The sequence below is a fragment of the Cebus imitator genome, unplaced genomic scaffold, assembly GCF_001604975.1.
Source record: "Cebus imitator isolate Cc_AM_T3 unplaced genomic scaffold, Cebus_imitator-1.0 Scaffold337, whole genome shotgun sequence".
In the NCBI taxonomy this organism is placed as follows: domain Eukaryota; kingdom Metazoa; phylum Chordata; class Mammalia; order Primates; family Cebidae; genus Cebus; species Cebus imitator.
Window position 1 is genome coordinate 17,327 of NW_016107652.1, and position 7,348 is coordinate 24,674.

Below are 7,348 nucleotides of genomic sequence, written 5' to 3' on the forward strand. Positions count from 1 at the left end.
TCAAATTTGGTAGGAGAGGAAATTTCAACTCTTCTCACTACAACATGTTACATATTTGAGGTAATGGATATGTGAACTAGGTGATTTAATTATTGCTCATTGTATTTAAATTATATTATTTTTTACCCTGCATATTTATGGCAATTATAAATTGTCAATTTATAATAAAAAATATTTTTTAAAAGATGTAATCAAAATTCTAAAAGAGGCTATAAGAAACTTGACAAGCTCATACTGATATTGTAAGGAAGAGCAGAGGGCCAAGAATACCCAAGAAGACAAATTAAAAAAAATAAATAAATAAGGCACAAAATAAAAATATTTGTCTTAAAAATATTCAGAGTTGGGAGAAAGAGGTAGAAGCAGATGGCCTAGCGGAACCTTCTAGCAATCATCTTGAGAGAATGTGTTCTCTTTCTGGGTCCACAAGGGGGAATAATTTTAAGAGCAAGAACTTCCCAGCAGGATGCACCCCTCCCATCTCTCTCTATCCAGGAAATTTAGTGGTCTCTATTTTAATTTTCGTGGGTACAGCAACAGTCAAAAGTCAATCACTCCAGCAGAAGTTCTAAGGAAATCCTTTCATTGGCCAGAGGTTTTGGAGAAGGTGGAGGCGTGCCTCCCAAGTTAAAAGTCCCCTTCATCCACAACCCTTTGGACTCCATGTGTGGATCCCTTTCCACACACCCTCTATCTCATGTGAAAGTTATTTCTCCTCTTCTCCTTTTTTTTTTTCTCTTTCTCTACTTAAAATCACTTCTCTGCAACACTGTTTGGGGTCTGGTATTTACTTTGTGAGTGAAACTGGTCCCCTCTCTCATTCTTGAGAGAGCAGGAGACCAAGAACCTTGGAGAAATGTCCTCTCAGGGGAGCTAAACATTCCCCTCAACCCTAACATTTTGGTGAGCCAGCCAGTAGGAGAAGACTTCTAACCATAAGTGAAATGGGCCCCATTCTGTCCTGTCGCTTTAAGAACACCAAGACAGTGGCGCTGAGCCTTGGAGGCACTGCCCAGCCCGTCCTACGCAGCATGGGCCAGCCAGAATTAAAAATGCAGTTTTTTTTTTTTTTTTTTTTTTTTCCTCCGAGCTCTCTCTCTGCTTTCCCTCTCTGTCTTTCCCTCTCCCTCTACCTCTCGGCTGTTTCTCTGGGCAAAGACCTGTGGGAGACAGAAAAGGCAAATGCTGTAGAACATGGCACAAGCCAGTGTGGCCGGGTGTTGGGCTTGCATGCAGGGCGGAGCGGACAAGCACTTCCCCCGGCCTTTCGCTCCTTGCTGGCTGGGAACGGGGACCATGGAGACTGGGGACCATGGAGACTGGGGCCCAGCCCGGCAGGTGGGCCTGGGTGCAAGCAGCAAGCTGCAGCTGCCAGCACTGTGTGCCAAAAGAAGGGCCACAGGGGTTGGTGTTTTCCGGCCAGGCATGAAGGCTCCAAATGCTGTTATTTCCCCAGACACACCTGCTGCCAGTGCTAAGCAGAGCAGCAGCGCTTAAGAAAGCAAAGTGGCAGAGGTGGGGCCTGCATGAAGCCGTGGAACCTAGCAGTTAAAAACTGCAGTCAGGGATGGAACAAGGGAACTTCCCCTGGGCATTCGCCTGCTGGCCATGGGTCCCCATGTGGGCAGCAGCTGGGGGAGTGGCCCAGGGTGCACACGTGGACTTGGCATCATAGCAGAAGGAAACGCTGCAAAGAGGCACAGCAAGACTTCCCCTCTGGCACATAGCAGGGCAGCGCAGAGGCCTGGCTTTTAAACTGATGGCAGCAAGCAGATTTTTATCTCCCTGTTGAGAGAGGGGAAGCAGCTTCTGGCCACCAGCTACGCCCGGCCTGCATTCTTTGAATTATATGTTCTAATGGCCCCTCACTGGAATTTTACCCTTCCAGGGCAGTTTTATAAATTGGCCTGTGTAAACTGGACTTTTGCTGGGGAACACTGGAACCCATCTCCTGAGCCTCACTGGCCTTATTGAGGCTCATTAGTATGATTACTACCCAACCCAATAGCCCCTTTCATTCCATGCCTCTATGGTAGTCACTGGAGGTCATGCAGACAGTGAGTGTGAGTGGTCCCGTGACACTGGTTGATCATGATTGGAATCCAGTACATGGGAAAGTCCCCCAAAAAAGATGGATCATGCAACTTGGGCACACAAAATTTTGGGGTACTGACTGAAAGACATTTCATTCAGTACCCATTTCACCTGGGGGATGCATTAGGTCAAAGCTGCTATAACATTTTAACTGGGGCTGCAGACATCCCTTGTGTTCGATTTCAGATAGGTGTTTCTATTCCCAAGCTCAAGTCCCCATTAAAATGTATCCTAGAAAAATTGGGACCGATTTGACACCGTTTTTAAAGAAGCAGCAGCTTATTTTTCTCTGCCAAACAGCGTGGCCAAATTACTGTCTCCTGAGTGGAAAACCTAACCCACAAAGGGAAGGGGAAAAAAAACAAGTTTCCCTTGAGTGATTGCGGCGTACTTTAAGGAAGTACACCCCCCGTCACCAGGCTCCATTGAGAATCAGCTAATACTAAAGGACAAGTTTATCACTCAGTCAGCAGCAGATATCAGGCAGAAGCTCCAGAAACTGGCTTTGGGGCCAGAAGAGAGTCTAGAATCATTACTGAACCAGGCAACCTTGGTGTTTTATAATAGACACCAGGAGGAACAGGCTGAAAGGAACAGGAGAGCTCAGAGAAAGGCTTCTGCCTTAGTCATGGCTTTCAGGCAAGCAGACCCCAGGGGCTCAAATGAGGGAAAGCCTCAGGTTGTCTGCCAGTCTGGCAAAGCTTGTTACCAGCGCAGTCTGAAGGGATATTTTATAAGAAATTTTCCCCAGAGGAATGGACCACCATCTTGTCCTTGCCCGCTGTGCCAAGGGGATCACTGGAAAGCACACTGTCCCAGGGGATGAAGGTTTCCAGGTCCTGCGGGGTCTGACCAGATGACCAAATGGCAGGACTGAAGGTGCCTGGAGCAAGTGCCAACACAAGCCATCACCCCCACAGAGCTCCAGGTAAAGCTGACCATAGAAGTCCAGGAAGTTCATCTTCTCTGGACACTGCATGGCCTCCTCTGTATTTCTTTCCTGCCCTGGACACTTGGTGCTTGTTAAATCTCTCCCCTCGGACTCTCCCTCTCTAGGCCATGGGAATGACAATTTTCAGTTATTCTGTCTACCCCAATGGCAGTTAAGGTGATGGGAATTGACTCATGGATTCATCACACCCGGCTGAAGCCTTGGACACCTCCTGAAGAATATTATAGACCCTCCACTCCACAGCCTGACTGAGAGACATTAGAAAAACTACATCTGCTTTTCCAACAAGATCCCCAGGGAAGTAATCATGCATAAGTCTAATTTATATCCTGGCATTAACAGGACTATAACCCTCAACTTCACTATGTCTTGAACTCCGATTATCCTTTTCATAGTGGGAAAGGAATCTGCCTCTTTTAGGAAAATGCTGCTACTTTCTAAACCTGTTAAGTGTTGCTTTAAACATGGTTAAAGAACTCAGGAATCAATCAAGGGCAGAGTTAAAGACCTTCAAGAACCTGGTTCTATTCTCTCCTAGGGTCATTTGTAAGCATTCTATATTTGTTGGCCTCTGGGCTTTTCATCTTTAACCACCTTGTCACATTCGTTACTTACAGAACCATAAGGTCACAAATAATCCTGCCGCTGGAACCCCAGATGTCCTTGGCTCGTGAGCTCTATCGTGGACCTCTAGATCAACCTACACCCCTGAAAGGCTCCCCTCTGGAGAAAACCTCAACTGCAGGGCCCCTTCTCTGCCCCATTTCAGCAGGAAGTAGTTGTAGAGCGATTGACGCCCATGTTCCATCAGAAGTTGAACTTTCCTGTTCAGAGGGGGGAATGAGGGGATGTATTCTCTTTCTGGGTCCACAAGGGGCAGAGTTTTAAGGGCAAGAACTTCCCAGCTCCATGCCCCCCTCCCATCTCGCTCCATTAGGGTGATTTAATGGTATCTGTTTTAAGTTTCGTGGGTGTGGGAAGAATCAAGTCAATCACTCCAACAGTTCTAAAGAACTCCATTCATTGGCCAGAGAGCTTGGAGAAGATGGGGTTTCCTCCTGGGTTAAAAGTCTCCTTCATCCACACCCCTTTGGACTCCATGTTTGGTCCCCTTTCCCCCCCACCCCTCCCCACACACACTCTCACACACACACACTCGCACACACACACACACACACTCTCTCTCTCTCTCTCTCTCTCTCTCTCTCTCTCTCGTGGAAGTTCTCTTTCTTCTCCTTTTTTTCTCTTGCTCTACCTAAATAAAATCACTTGTCTGCAACACTGTTTGAGGTCCAGTATTTACTTTGCAAGCACACCTGTTCCCCTCTCTCATTCTTGAGAGAGCAGGAGACCAAGAACCTTGGAGAAACTTCCTCTCAGGGGAGATAAGGGCTCCCCTGAACCCCAACAATCTTCCTGCAGGAACATCAAATTGAACCAACAATTATCTACTCAAGAAAGCACCTTCATAAGGACAAGAAATTCAGGTGATTATAGTACCTACTTTTAATATAATAACAAGTAGAGAGTCATTAAAGAGAATAGGAAAGACACTCTTACATTGCCTGCCCCATTTCTTCTCCAGCTAGTCTAGTATACACACAAAATCTGTATATTTAGGGGAAGCAGAGCAAAGGGAGTGTGGAACTTTGCACTGGAACTCAGTGTCTCCCTGTCACAGTGGAACACAACGAAGGTATAATACTGCTGGTGCTCATGGAAGGGGCATGTAGACCAGTGCTGGGCTAGAGGAGAATCCTCTGCTCCAGGGGAAGGAAACTAAATCCTGGCCAGCTTCACTATTGGCTGACTTAAATGATGAGGGCCTGAATTAATTCAAGTGGCAGTTGGGCCACAAGCCTGCAATTCTTGGGCAAGCCATGAGGCTGCCCTGGTCTCAGAGGCAGTGGACTTCAGATGAAACCCAGTGTGACACCAACTGCAGTGGCCATGGGAATGTGTGCACCACCTCTCCCCTAACTCCTGGCAGAGTACTCAGGGAATGAATTTCCACTTAGGGGAAGGGCAGAGAAGAGTACAGAAAACTTTGTTTTGCAACTTGGGTACCAGCTCAGACACAGCAAAATAAAGCACCAGGAAGATTCATAAAGCCCATGATTCCAGGATTTTTCTCCTGCACTGTGTTCCTAGACTCACTCTTAGCCAGAAGGCAATCCCTTATATAAGTATATATATCACAAGCCTAAGAGTTATTGGCATTTAAAAGGATGGAGAGTAGGGGTTGGAAGAGAGAGAAAAAAAGAGAGAGAGAGAAACATTGGGGTAGAAAACATATTCAAATAAATAATAACATAGAACTTTCCAAAAATAGAGCAATATGTGAATAGACAGGTACAAGAAGGTTAGAGAATATCAAGATGATTCAACCCAAATAAGACTACCTCATGATATATAATTACAAATGCTCAAAGGTCAAAGATAGAAAAGATTCTCAACAGTAGCAAGAGAAAAGAGGCAAGCAACATAAAAAGAGGCTCTAATACATCTGGCAGCAGACATAGCAGAAATTTTACTGGCAAGGAGGGAATGGGATGACATATTCAAGTGGGATCACACACACACACACACACACACACACACACACACACACACACACCCCTCTTCAACCTAAAATATTATGTCCAGCAAAATTACCCTTCAAACATAAATGAGAAATAATATTCTACTTGTTATTATAAGTATATACCAGATATACAAAAGATCAGGGAATTTATCACTACCAGAACTGTCTTACAAAGAAATGCTGAAAGGACTTCTTCAGTATGAAAGATGAAGAAATTATATGAATGAATAAAACTCACTGGTAAAAGTAAGTATATGGGCAAACCCAGAATACCCTAGCATCATAATTCCAGCAGGTAAACGACTCATATCCTTCGTGTGAAGACTAAAAGATAAGCCTATGCAAAAGGATAACTACAACAATTTGTAAAAGATAAATAGATTGAGTTGCAGTGGAGATGTTTTTAAAAATTTTCTTCTTGCTTTATTTTTCTTTTCTCTATGATTATATTTAAGTTATTAGTTTAAAATAATTAGTTATGTTATTGTAAGCATAATTGAAAACACAAAGCAAAAGCCCATAAAAAGTACCAAAAAATAAAGCCACAACTTATATAACCAGGTAAAATCACTTTTACACAAAGACGACAAGAAAAAAGAGAAAAAGGAAGAGTACCAATAAAACAACAAGAAAACAAATAACAAAATGACAACTGTAAGTCCTTACCTATCAAAAGTAACATGGCACATAAATGAAAAATATACTCCAATGAAAATACATAGAATGTGTGAATGAATTTTTAAAAAGACCCAACTATATTCTCCATATAAGAAAATTATTTTACCTATAGAGATACACAGAAACAGAAAACAAAGGGATAGAAAAAGATATTACATGAAAATACAAACAAGAAAAGCAAGAGTAGATATATTTTTTCAGAAAAAAATAGATTTTAGGACAATAACTGTAAAAAGAGGCAAAGAACATCCTTATATAATTATAAAGGGCTGAATTTGGCAAGAGGATATAAAAATTTTAAATATATATGCACTAGTGCTAAGTCATATAAATGTATAAAACAAATATTGGAGATAAAGAGAGATATAGACCCCAATACAATAGAGCTTGGGACTTCAAAATCCACCTGCATTTGACATATTACCTAGATAACAAATCAACAAATAGACATCAGACTTTATCTATACTATAAACCAAATGAACCTAATAGACATTTATAGAACATTTTATCCAAAAGCTGCAGAATACATATTCTTCTCTTCACACTTTCTTAAGGATAAGCCATATGTTAGGCCACAAAACAAGTCTAAAAACTTTCAAAAACATTGAAATTATATCAGGTAAGTTTTTGGACCAGAATGTAATAAAACTAATAATAGCAAGAGGAAGCTTGGAAACTATGAAAGCACATGGAATATAAACAATATGCTCCTGAATGACTGCGGGTTAATAAGAAATTAGGAAGAAATTTATTTTAAATATTAAAACAAATGAAAATGGAAACACAATGTACAAAACTTTATGGAACACAGCAAAACTAGTATTAAAGGGAAGTTTATAGGAATAAATTTCTATATCAAAAAAGAAAAAAAGCTTCAAATAACCTAATGATGTATCAAAAATGACTAGAAAAGAACTGTATCCCAAATTAGAGGAAAAGAATGCTTATCAGAGCAGAAATATACACTACTGAGATTAAAAAGAGATAAAAGTTTTTCTGAAAAGATACATGAAATTTACCTTTAGCCACACTAAGAAGA

At 42.0% G+C, this 7,348-nt stretch overlaps 1 long non-coding RNA gene across 1 annotated transcript; it reads left to right on the forward strand.

Moving 5' to 3' along the window:
- The first annotated feature begins 474 nt into the window (after positions 1–474).
- LOC119467829 lies at positions 475–4,099 on the forward strand. Its single transcript, XR_005196452.1, has 3 exons — positions 475–503; positions 3,704–3,705; positions 4,010–4,099. It is a non-coding gene; the product is annotated as an uncharacterized LOC119467829 (long non-coding RNA).
- The last annotated feature ends 3,249 nt before the right edge of the window (positions 4,100–7,348 follow it).